At 27.8% G+C, this 13,438-nt stretch overlaps 1 protein-coding gene and 1 long non-coding RNA gene across 13 annotated transcripts in view; both read right to left on the reverse strand.

Annotated features, from left to right (window-relative positions):
• LOC127279858 (1-phosphatidylinositol 4,5-bisphosphate phosphodiesterase gamma-1) overlaps positions 1 to 13,438 on the reverse strand; it is a 449,077-nt gene that overhangs the window by 249,319 nt on the left and 186,320 nt on the right. The window lies entirely within an intron of this gene.
• On the reverse strand, positions 6,335 to 13,034 carry LOC127279876 (uncharacterized). Its single transcript, XR_007842727.1, has 5 exons — positions 12,964 to 13,034; positions 12,692 to 12,854; positions 8,297 to 8,496; positions 8,027 to 8,215; positions 6,335 to 6,539 (listed from the first exon to the last, which is right to left on the reverse strand). It is a non-coding gene; the product is annotated as an uncharacterized LOC127279876 (long non-coding RNA).

Raw genomic sequence — 13,438 nt, forward strand, 5'->3', positions numbered from 1 at the left:
AAATGGTTAAATATTAATAAAAAATTATGATTCTAGTTCCGACAATAGCGGTGTATGTGTAGAATAAGCCATAAAAATTTGAGCTTAATCGGTGCAATAGTTTTTCTTTTATGATGTCCGCCAGGTCAAAAAACGTTGTTTTGAGAAAAATCGAATTTACAAAAACATGTTCTTTTTCAAGAAAATATCCCCTTACGCGACAGGAAACATTATATACATGTATATATGCTTTTATATACATATATGTGTACTTTGATTTATATTTATATAAGTAGGGGAGAGTGACAAACAGTGGGACAGATTAAACAGTTGGACACTTTAATTTTCTGAAAAACTACTTAACCTTTATGGGACTGAGGAAAAAAACACCTTCTGTGGGCAGACGAGGTACCCGGGTACCTATGTTTAATTTATTGAAGATTTTATATCAAAATGAGTAGTTCAATTAACTTTAAATGTAGTGGACGTTTTAATGAAAGTAGTAATCACATAATATGAATACACTGTAAAAAGAAATCTTATTTTAATGCCGAAAATAGGTCTTATTTTAAGAGGCAACATTTTTAAGGCAGCTTTGCTGCATTTACGCAATGCAATTTCCATTGTTACTACTAGCGCTGATTTTAAGACTCATTTTAAAATAAGATTTTTTTTAAATTTTCTTTGTAAACAATGAATCAATGTGGCTAACATTTTTGGAGATAGTGTGTTGTCATAAACATGGTTTACATTTAAATTTTGGTGGGGTTTCTTTAAGTAGGTTTTCAGAAAATTAAAGTATCCTACTGTTTAAACTGTCCAACTGTTTGTCACTCTCCCCTATATATATATATAAAAGCATACATTGTTCTCGAAGAGAGTACGTTCCATGATCGCGTGATAATAATTTCCATATAGCATTTCTACATATATCTACTACAAGAATATGCAGTTTTTAGAAAATCGATTTTTTTGAAAAAGATGTGGTACTAACCCCTTAATAAATTTGTAAAATAAATGATAAAATTTACTTTATTTTGTTCCGTGGAATTAGTTTCCCAATCATTTTAATTTGTTCTTCGTATCCGTTTTTCACAACACATAACTTGCAAAGCGCAATTTTTGATTCATTTTCATACTTAACTTGAAAATATTCTTCCAAACGTTTCCTTCTTTCTTACGTGTTGTCATTGGCTCGCGGATACTACAGTTATAATTCTTTTTTTATAAAAACTCAGATAATAATTTTTATTTAATGTGACATGGTAATCATTTTAAAATGAAGATAATAATTTTTATTATCATTAGGGGACGATGGGGCATAAATAGTTAGGTAAGACGTTTTAGAATCTAGCGACCAAACCTGAATTTGTATCTGCAAACGAGTAGTATTTTTGGAAAGCCTGGTTATTTGGCTATAATTTTGCTATACATTATTTTTCTGTAGACTACAATCCATACGAGATACGAATAAAAAAGTAAACAAAAATTGTAACTATCCTTGCCCCGGTACCGGGGCAAGGATAGTTAAAAGTATCAGGATGCTAAAAATGTCATAGAAAATTAGTAAATTTTCGTTTTCTTTATTTTATTGGATTTAGACTATTCAATATTGATATATCAAGTATTAACATGTTTTGAACATTTTCTAAATATCAATTATTGCATAAAATACGTCTGAACTAAAATCTGAGGTTTAACCAATTTTCTTCAGATTGATGATCACCAATTTTTTGGTCAATAAGCTTCGTTTTCCGTATATAATTACGCACCATTATGTATATCAACCTAAAAACAACAATAAAACATTTTTTTATAATTTGCAGTCGCATTAGCAGGATTTTATCGAGCCGTAATAGCTCTAACTATCCTTGCCCCATGAGCCCATATTTCAGTTTTTTCTAAAATTTAAGGAATTTGAAAATAAATACTATATTTGTGTTCAGCAGGAAATTCTACTCTGGAAAACACTTTTGTAAATAAATATTCGAAAGCACTAATAAAGAAAACAATATGATAAACACTACGTTGACATTTTAGCAAAACAGACTTTTTACATAAATAAACTCCTTACTTCGAAAATGGTGGCAAATTGACTTCCAATTTTCACTATCATCTACTGGTGTTAAGACGCAAATATACAAATGAATGGCGCGATTTTTGAGCAAGCCGTCTAAGCATAACAGCAACTAACTATCCTTGCCCCATCCTCTCCTGTGTATTTATTTATACGAATTTTTTTTTTAATTGGATTAATTATAAATTTTTAAAAAATTTAGGTTAAAAATTTAAATGGTTAAATTATTTTCATAATATCAGATTTATAATAAAAGAAAAAATAACTGTGCAAAACAGATGCAGATCCAGGTGGTTGGGTATTTTCATCTGGTTCTAGTGTTCTTTTCTCAGCATTTGTGCTATTAGAATTTTTAGGCTGGTCTAGTTACATTTTGCGAAGTTAATCGAGAAATTATGAAAAACAAGAAAAGAATGATGATCAAAACAAAAAATAATTGAGCTACTCGAAAATGGGACAACTTCATTATCAATTGAGAATGAACAAGACGAATGAGTTTCTCGTATTGTCGTCCAATACTAGGAAAAAGCTAGATATTGGATTCAATTCCAATATTCTTGTTCGACGCGAAACTAGTGTGAAAATATTCACTACCCAAGTAGCAAGGAATATTGCTTGAATATCAAGGTTATATCAAGTGGGAAATATTTTTGTGACATTCAGGTGATATCATAATTTCCGCTTCATGGGGACATTCCACAGTGATATTCCTGTGACATTCGCGTAATATTCATATGATACTGAGGGAATTTTCCCGTGAAATTCGTGTAATATTGAGGGGATATCCCTGTGATATTGAGCGGAATATTCCTGTGATATTGAGAGAATATCTCTGAAATTGAGAGAATCTTCCTGTATTATATAAACCCAGATAACCAGCGTACTAGTACGATGCAAGTACAATACGAGTACGGCGTACTAAGCGTACTAGTACTGTACCCGCCATCTACCTCCGTAGGGTACCAGGTACTGTACTGGTACGTCGTATTATTACGCTGTACTGGTACAATACTAGTACGATAAAAGTATGGCGTACTGAAAGTCTTTTGTGAATTAGTATAACGTATCGTTATTTTACTGGTACAATACTGGTATGCTGTATAAAGTAAAAATTCTATACCCCCTCCCTCTCTCCTTCTACAATAGTATTTTAATTATTTTAATTTATTATTAAAAAGGAAAATCTTTGGGAGGACTGAAATAATAATAATTCATTTTTATTTATTTTTATTTATTTTTATTCAATAATTTTTTTTATTTATATGATATATGTCTGTGCATATATTATATAAAATATGTAACTTGTATTCTCACTTATCTTAGAATATCTCATGTTTTATATTATTCTAATTAATTAACTTTATTAAGTATTAATTGACTGCTTGCTTGTATTTAAACATTATTTCAAAAGAATTTTAAACTTGATGTTTCAAATTGTTTTGATGTTGGGTGAAACATCTTATCACATCCTAACCTATAAATATGTTATATATGTATAAGAAAAACTATAGCGTCATGTCAAAGCAAGACAACATAAAACTTATAAAAATCGATAATTTAATATAAATTTAATCACGGATATTCAAGATAAGTACAGAAGCACAAGTTACAAACGTTAAAACTCTTTTGCTGCATCATAAACCACTTTTTTCACCAACATTTATTGCACCGTTTTCAGTGACGCGTTCATATTTGACAACTGTTAAGAAAGTGGGGTTAAGTTGGCATTACCAGCAAAGAGTCACAGTACGACGTACCAGCATTATACTTGTATCGTACGAGTATGTTGTGCTTCTTATTTCAGAAGTACGACGTACTGGCATTGTACTAGTACTATACTTTTATCGAGTACTCACATTTTATAATTCTAACAGTACGACATACTTTTATTATACTAGTACTGCACTGGTACGTACATACATAATTATTTTGTACTGGTATGAAACTAGTATAATACCAGTACTCCGTACTCGTAAATAACGATTAGTACGCTTGGCTATCTGGGAAATTGTAAAATGTTGTTTGTTTTGAATATTCAAATAAAAAAATTAATGAATGGAAAAAAATATAATTTTTTTTTAGAATTTTATAAATTATTTCATCAATATCACTGGAATATTCACTCAATATCACAGGAATATTCCATTTAATGTCACAGGGATATCTTATCAATATCACACAAATTTCACTGGAATATTCCCTCAGTATCACACAAATTTCACAGGAATATCACCGCTGATTGTCCCCGTGTAGCGGACATTATGATATAGCCAGAATGTCACAGGAATATTTCCACTTGATATCGCCGTGACATTCAACCAATATTCCGTTCTACTTGGGTAGGTGTCTCCTCCACCCGAGAAGCACCTCGAGATGGGGAATCGACGTAGGACGTCATCATTGACGAGAGAGAAGCACCTCTACTCGACAAGGATGGTCCTGGTTATTGTGTGTGTGTGACAGTTTGCAATGCGAGTAACCAGGTGACCAGTCTTCCACAGAAGCACTCATATTAAGTCCGGTGTACCAGGTGGAAAAGGGAATACCTTAATCTCTCACGAAAGCACCCATAGAGTGACCAAGAATATTCTGGCGAGGAATTTGGAAAGAGTGCGAACTAATCCGCAGAAGCACCTACAGGATCAAGTACATCTCCTACTAGGAGTTTGGCGAGCCGGTGGTAATAGTAATAGACATTTAAATGGAATGGATATGTGTTAACATTATAAACACAAACTTTCAGTCTCATTAATCTCTTAATTATAATAATACTTGACAGTTTTCATTATACAGTTTCAGTCTTACAATTACCACAATACCTTCGAGTATTCATTTTATAATAATAATATAAAATAGAGAAAAATAAACAATTGAAACTAATCAATATATCAGTTAATGAAAATAAAATTAAATTTAACAAAATGAAAATAAACAAAAGTCTTTCAGTGAATTTGAATATAATATCCATTATTTTATACTATAATATTTATTTCATAATATAAACATACACTATCGGTCAGAATTTAGAGACCAAACATTTTTTGGTGAATGAAAAACATCGTAAAACATAAAATTTATAAAACCTAAAATGTTTTCTATTTATTTACTAAAAGATGATAAAATTGTGAAAAGAATAAAACTTTTTATAAGTGATTTAGTCAACATTGTAATTAGATAATTAAAAAAAACCCATTTTTAGTGTTTCATAAAAATTAGAGTAACTTTTAAAAGAATAAAAGTTTTTCAATGTTCTGGGGTTTATTTAAAAGATAGTTTTCTACAGAAAAAGAATTACTTGTCAACATTAAAGTATAATTTGTTCCCTCAAAAATGCAATTCTTCAAAAGTGAACCAAAAAAATTCAAAAAAATTTGACATTTTTTTGTCTTATAAAATATTTAAAACATAAAATTGTACAGATTTTTCAAGCAAATTGTATAATAGTTATTTATGATACAAGTGCGTAAAGTGAGTGATTATACGAGTGTAACATTCACATGAGTATAATCAGATTTACGCACGTGTATCATACAACATTTTTTGCAACACCCACCTCTAAACTTAAGTACCTATTATGAAGAATTCCAACTCTCTATTAGAATAATTTCGATTGTATAGAATTAAAGAAATCAATCGAAGATCAGGAAAAATATCATTAAGCAGGAGTGTATAAATTTAATAGTAAAGTTCGTTTTTTAATTTTGTGGTTTTGTGTGGTCTAAAACAATCCTTATATTATGTGAGAGAAATTTCGGTGCGTAAAGTAAATTTCAATGTGTAAAGTAATATTTCAGTGCGTAAAGTAAATTTCAGTGCGTAAAGTGAATCACTTTACACGCCGTTTGAAAAAGAGCTTCTTTACACACAATTTTCAGTGTGTAAAATTTAACTTTAGAGGTTAGTGTTGCAAAAAATAAATTTTTGTTGGATTTTATAAATTATGTTTCTGTTAAAAAAATATCAAATTTTTTTGCATTTTTTGGTTCAACTTTGAAGACCTGTATTTTTGAGGGAAAAAATTATACTTTAATAATGACAAGTAATACTTTTCCTGTAGAAAACTACCTTTTAAATAAACCCAAGAACATTTAAAAACGTTTATTCTTTAAGATGTTATTCAAATGTTTGTAAAACATTAAAAATGAGTGTTATTTTAAAATATCTGAATAAAATGTTGGACAAATCACTTCTAAAAAGTCTCATTCTTCTCACAATTTTATCATCTTTTAGTAAAGAAATAGAAAAAATTTTTAGTTTTTACAAATTTTACGTTTTATGATGTTTTTCATTCACAAAAAATTGGGTGATCATCATTAATGGTCATTCTAAATAATTAAATTTCTGGTGTTTTTTTTGTTATTTGTCCACTGTTCGCTCTTTTTAATTCTCGAAAACCTCCAAGAATTTGTTGAAGAGATAAACCACATTGTTCCAAAGTTTCAACATCCTCCTCTGATTGTAGTTGCATATAAATTCTGGCTCCCTTAAAAAATTAAAACAATTAAATCTAAACCAACTGAATTGAGATCTGAAATACTGCGATACGCCATCTGGTGACGGTCCCGTTGTGTCAACCATTTTTCGTTTCATCCTTTTTAAAATATCTGTAGAAGAAAGAGATAAAAAATCAAGATGACTGACGTAACGGGGTCATTTTCCCCATAATTTCCTATGATTTCAGATCCCAATAAAGACTAGAAAAATTGTTTTTTTACTAATTTTTTTAATAATTTGTGTACTTAAAATTTAAATTAGTAAATTTTTACTAATTTAAATTTAAAAAGTACAAAGAGTAAAAAAACTTGTTTTTTTTAATTTTATTTTACTTTACTTTTATAATACATTATTTATTCTTTGTAAAATTAAAATTTAAATTAGTAAAGATTCACTGATTTAAATTTTAAGAAAAAAAAATGTACAAAGAATAAAAAACTTCTTTTTTCATTAATCTTTATATATTTAATTTTAAAATATTTATGTATAAAACATAAATAATATTTATGATTGTATTTAAAATTTATTACGAAATTTTTACTAATTTAAATTTGAACTTTACAAAGAATTGAAAAATTTGTTTTTAATTCATTTTACTTCCTCGTGGAGGGAAGCTTTGTAGTCCTTCCATTTATCAAATTTTTAAAAAAGGTTTAAACAAATTTTCTTGTATATAGAAGTATATTATATGAGACCCTGATCAATTGTCCGGATGTATGTGTGTGGATCCCGTTTTTTGTGAACACGATAACTCGAAGAGATATTAACAAATTTGGGTGAAAATTCCTGGGTATATTTACCATATTAATATCTCAAAATTGTCGAGAGGATTTTTAAAAATCTTAAAAAAAATTATTTTTTGACTTTTATCAAAAAAATCATTTTTTTTTTAAATTTTTTGGTTGGATATTAAAGTTAATATATGATAAAATCTCATTCTTTGCATCAAGACGAATCGATTGGTTTATATGAAGTGTAAATTATATTATAATTTAGAAAATTAATCACAATTAAAGTCGAAAAATTGATATTTTTATTAAAATTTCAATTTTTTATTATAAATTATGTAACTATTCAATAAAATCTTATTCATTATATAAAATCGATTGAAAAATCTTATTCCTCACATTAAGACGAATCGAATTTTATTGAAAATTAATAATATTTATCACAATTAAATCTGAAAAATTTACTTTTTTACTAAAATTTGTTTATTTATTCAAACTGATAATGTTCCTCCACGAGGAAGCAAACTCTTTTGCTGATCGTAAAGAGGAAGCAAAATGTTCATGTAATGAATATCTGAATTTGCAACTTGTTATTTTTATGATAAGTTTTTTTATAAGTTGAAAATGTTCAATGAAAGAAAATTGTCAAGATATTTACAATACAAATATCTTGTAAAATAATAAAAAATTTTAATATTTAAAAAATTTTCTCTAATTCTTATATTATTATTAAATTGTACATTTTTACCTTGACTATCAATTTTGTCAATCAAATTCACAGGCTCTCCCTTGTTACACTTTAAAGTGTTATTGAAGGATGCAATCCTCACTTCTAATTTATACTGTCCATCCGTTACGGAACCACAACAATAAGTTCCAAAATTTTTTAAAACCCCAACTTTTTCTTCTTGAAATTTTGTTTGAATATAACCGAAGACTTGTAAAATAAAAATTGAAAAAATTAATATAATTAAATACAAAATTTAAATTTGAAAAATATGTATTATTAAAAACTTACTGATTTTTTTACCCTCATGATGAATTATGTCACTTATATTAATTAGATTAATATCAAAAGATGGTTCATCAATCGAACCATATCTGCCGTAAGAAATTATAGACGTTTTTTTTGAACATTTGTAATTCGTACTTCATGTTCCCGAAATTATATTCAGGTTTGGTGGGAACGCGCGAAAAAGCTCCATCAATATGTAAGATCTACAAACGTTTAAAAGTACATAATTATAAAAGTTATTAAAATATTTAATTTATAAAAAAGAAACTAATTTTAAAATAATATACAATGCAGAAGTTATTATTTTAATTATTTTACTATTTATTAATATTTATTGTATAAATATTGTTGTTATTGTTCTCTTATTTATTATTTTACTACAATGCTGATATTTATTATCAATATTTATTATATTATTAATATTCACTTAAGAACCCTATTTAAAAGGTTGAATTTTTTTGTCAAAAACAAAAAAAGAGAGGGAGAAGATAAAAACAACTAAAAAAGTCAAAAAAAAAAAAATTATTAGAAAAATTAAAAAATAATAAATTCTGTTAATTTTGGGTAAGATGTAAAAGTTATATATATAGGGTAAAATTCCTGTAGCGAACTAAGTGAAAAAAAGTTGATCGGATCGGGCTATAACTTGTACATAGTTTACCCCTACGGGCAAGTAATTTAACCACGAAGTATTGTTAGGTTTTTTCAAAAACTGTGAAAGAGAGAGGGGTTTGGATTTTTTTGAAAAATTTAAACAGTAAATTTTTGAACACTTGTAACTGTTAACCCTCTCCCTGTCCTGGGTTATCCCCACTCTAACGCTATAGAATGTATTTCCCATAGTCCCCACCAGGCGACCGAATTGTCGCTTTTTGTCGATAACGGTCAACTGGCCAGGCAGAGGGTTAAACAGAAAAAAGAAGAAAAAATTGTCCAATATGTTTTCGAAAGGTTTTTTTCTTCTCTTTCGAATGGTGCAAAAAATTTTCAAAAAATTCAAATTTTGAAAATTAAACATGTTTTCAAATTTTTTTTTAAGTTCGGCCTTTTTATTTTTTTTATTTATTTTTTGAAAGCTAAAAATGTGTATTTTTACCACAAAAAATATTGAGATATGCTTTTTTGTTATTTTCGAGATATTAATTAATTAATTAATGTTAATAAAAAATGAAATATTTTACAAATAAATAAAGTTATTGCAATCCTAAAGTAACCCATTGAAAGTTGACGTAATTCCGCATCCAACGAGCCCTATATGGACTATTTTGGATTAGAGGAATTTTTATAAACAATTGCCATGTTATCCAATTGTTTATTAACAATTTACTAACCCAAAGTACTTCATATAGGGCTCGTTAGATGCGGAATTTTGTCAACTTTCATTTAGTAACGTCAGAATTACGATAACTTAATTTGTTTATAAAATATATTATTTTTTATTAACCTTAATTAATTAATTAACTAATATCTTAAAAATAACAAAAAAGGACATCTCAATATTTTTGTGGAGAAAATACACATTTTTAGCTTTCAAAAAAAAATAAATAAAAAAAATAAAAAGGACCGAACTTAAAAAAAAAGGTCAAAACAATGTTTGAAAGAGCACAAAAAAAAGTTTGGAAAAAATATATGTCAAAAGTTTTTTTATCTACTTATATAATATTTACAATTTTTAGTTAATTAATTAACTACTAAGGTTAATAAAATATGGTATATTTTATAAACAAATAATGTTATCGTAATTCTGACGTTACTAAATGAAAGTTGACAAAATCCCGCATCTAACGAGTCCTATATGAAGTACTTTGGGTTAGTGGATTGTTAATAAACAATTGGATAACATGGCAATTGTTCATAAAAATCCTCTAATCCAAAATAGTCCTTGTAGAGCTTGTTGGATGTGGAATTACGTCAGGTTTCAATTAGTACCTTCAGAATTGCAATAGCTTTGTTTATTTGTAAAAGATTTCAATTTTTAATAACATTTATTAATTAATTAATATCTCGAAAATAACAAAAAAAGACATCTCAATATTTTTTGTGGTGAAAATACATATTTTTAGCTTTGAAAGAAAATAAATAAAACAAATAAAACAAGTTGTAAATTCAGATGTTCATTACATGAACATTTTGCTTCCTCTTTACGATCAGCAAAAAAATTTGCTTCCTCGTGGAGAAAGCAAAATTTTATAGCCAAAATATGAATTTTTGATTTTTTAACTTTCATTAATTCTTTAAATTTACCTCAAATGTATACTTTATATATATCGATCGATTCGTCTTGACGTAAGGAATAAGATTTTAGTATATGTAACCTTAAATTTTTCTATTTAAAAATTTTTTCAATTAAAAAAAAATTTTTGGAAAAAACACGATAAAATTTTTTTTTTTTGAGTATTTTTCAAAATCCTTTGGTCAGATTTGAGATATTAATATGATAAATGAGCCTACCAAATTTTATCTAACTCCATTAAGGGGAGGTTCCCATTGCGGAGGCCAAAATCAACACAAACTTTGACAATTTTTTACGGGGAACGGTTAAGACTTAGTGATGTAGTTTTTTTCTTAAATAAAGGTACATCTTTAAACTTTTAAAACATATATTTCATTTTCAAAAAATAACAAAATGGCGACCAATATGGCGCACCTAGTAAACAATGTTTTTTTAAATAGGGAAAACGGTGGGCATTCTACAATGCGCAATTTTAAGTCTAAAACAAAAACTTAACATTTTTTAGAAAGGTGACATCCTAAAGAATAGGTTATACCTATAAAATAGTTAAAAAGTTAAACAAATGACAAAATGGCGGCCAATTTTTTAAAACACTGCGTTTTTTGCCTTATTTTTTCATGTTTGACTTCTTGTAAAAAATCTTTATTGTTAACAATTGTATTATATTAAAGGTATAACCCCAGCAGTATTTAGTTAATTAATTAGCCGCAAACCCGAAGTTGATTGGTCAAATAGTTTAGACGCTACGATGCCCACCAGTTTGAAGAATCTTGTTTCGAGAAAAACGCGTTTAAAGTTTTGGTGAAAATTTTGAAGCATATTTATGTGTAATATTTGTCTACTCTTAAAAAGCGATTCAAATGCCTGAAATTCCTTACTCGGGAGTTTTTGGGGTCGCTGATTACGAATATGATATCAGATTTTCAAAATTCAAAACAGCGGATCCAATGTGGCGGAAGACTTACGACCTCAGCGGTTCTCAGCTTTGGAACGTCTGTGAGTTCAAGACGCTATAGAAACGAAAATATTCTTCGGATCAAAAAATCGCTTTACACACACATTCCGCACATATATAGCTTTCAAATAATACAATAAAAAAAATATATTTTTTTTACTCCCGCAATGGGAACCTCCCCTTAAAACCTGTTAAAGTTATCTTCTAAACAAAAAAGGGATCCACACACACACACATACATACATCCGGACAATTGATCAGGATCTCATATAACATGTTTCTATAAAGAAAAAAATTTGTTTCCGCCACTTTGAAAAGTCTTATAAGCGAAAGGACTACAAAGCTTCCTCCACGAGGAAGCAAAAGACCGAACTTCAAAAAAAAATTTTTAAATGTTTTATTTTCAAAAAAAGGTCAAAATGTGAATTTTTGGAAATTTGTTTGGAGCATTAGAAAGAGCAGGAAAAAACCTATCGAAAACATATAGGGCAAATTTTTTTTCCTCTTTCTATTTAAAAGTTTCAAGTCTTCAAAAATGTACTGTTTAAATTTTTCAAAAAAATTCAACCCCCTCTCTCTCGGATAGTTTTTGAAAAAACCTAACAATACTTCGTGGTTAAATTACTTACATCTAGCGGTAAACTATGTGACAGCCCGATCCGATCAACTTTTTTTTACTTAGTTCGCTACAGGAATTTTACCCCATATATAGATTCGTTTTAATGTAAGTAATATGTAAGTAATACAATTTTGTTAAATATTAACTTTGAATTAAAATAAAAAGAAATTTTTTTGTCTAAAATGTGCATTTTTGATTTTGAATAATTTTTTTATTTTAATTCAAATGAATTCTGTACTTCATATATATATAAATATATATATATATATATATATTAATTGATTCGTCTTAACGTAAGGAATATGACTGTACTACATATTAACTCAAATTTGCCCAATATAAAAAATTTCAATTAAAAACGAATTTTTGGAAAAAAATCCGTAAAATTTTTTTTGTGTGGGTATTTTTTAAAATCCTTGTCTCCACCTTTTCACAAGAAAACGGGATCCAAACGTACACATAGATAAAACTGGACATTTATAAATAGAATAAAATTTGTTTAAAACATTTTTAATAATTTTACAATTTGAAGGACTACATTGCTTCCTCCACGAGGAAGCAAAAAAGAATTATTTTAAAAATTATGTATACCTCATTTTCAACTATTTTTGATTGTAGTACATGGATGTGGTCAGCACCCCAAACAACGCATTGCACTTTTTTCCTTTCTTTGTTGCTTAAGTAGAATCTCAATATCTCCGATTTTCAACCTAATCTTCTTGGTACAACACTTTGTACGTAGCCAACTAACTCTCTGTAATATAAAAAACCAGTTACACTTCACTCTTCTTTTTATTTATCTTAGCTTCAACTGAATGATATAACCAAAATCAAATATAATAAATAAAATATTAAAAACATACACTGTTTTATCCCAAAACTCAACAGCTTCAGTTGCCTCATTTGATGAGAATTCCATTATTATTTATTTGCTATGAAAGGGATTAAAAAAATCAGTTACTAATCACAATGAATAAAATGATTTATAAAAATAAATTTATACTTAATACACACACACATCTATATAATATATATAATTCTCATAAATATATATATATATATATACATATGGGGCATTCCACGTCAACGAGAGACCCCCCGCCCCCAGAATAGATTTAAATGAAAAAAGTTCAAATACGGCTTAAAATTTAGGTAATTACATCTACTTTAAAATGCAAAGTGGCAAAATAAAAAATTCAAGATGGCGGATCCAATATGGTGAAAAAAGTAAAAAAAAATGCTTGAATTCACTTGAAATTTGTTACTCGGGGGTTTTTAGGGTCGCTAAACACAAATATGAAATCAGATTTTTAATATTAAAAATGGCGGATACAATAT

The sequence above is a fragment of the Leptopilina boulardi genome, unplaced genomic scaffold (assembly GCF_019393585.1).
Source record: "Leptopilina boulardi isolate dan_hultmark-lab unplaced genomic scaffold, ZJU_Lbou_2.1 LbouV2_224, whole genome shotgun sequence".
Lineage (NCBI taxonomy): Eukaryota > Metazoa > Arthropoda > Insecta > Hymenoptera > Figitidae > Leptopilina > Leptopilina boulardi.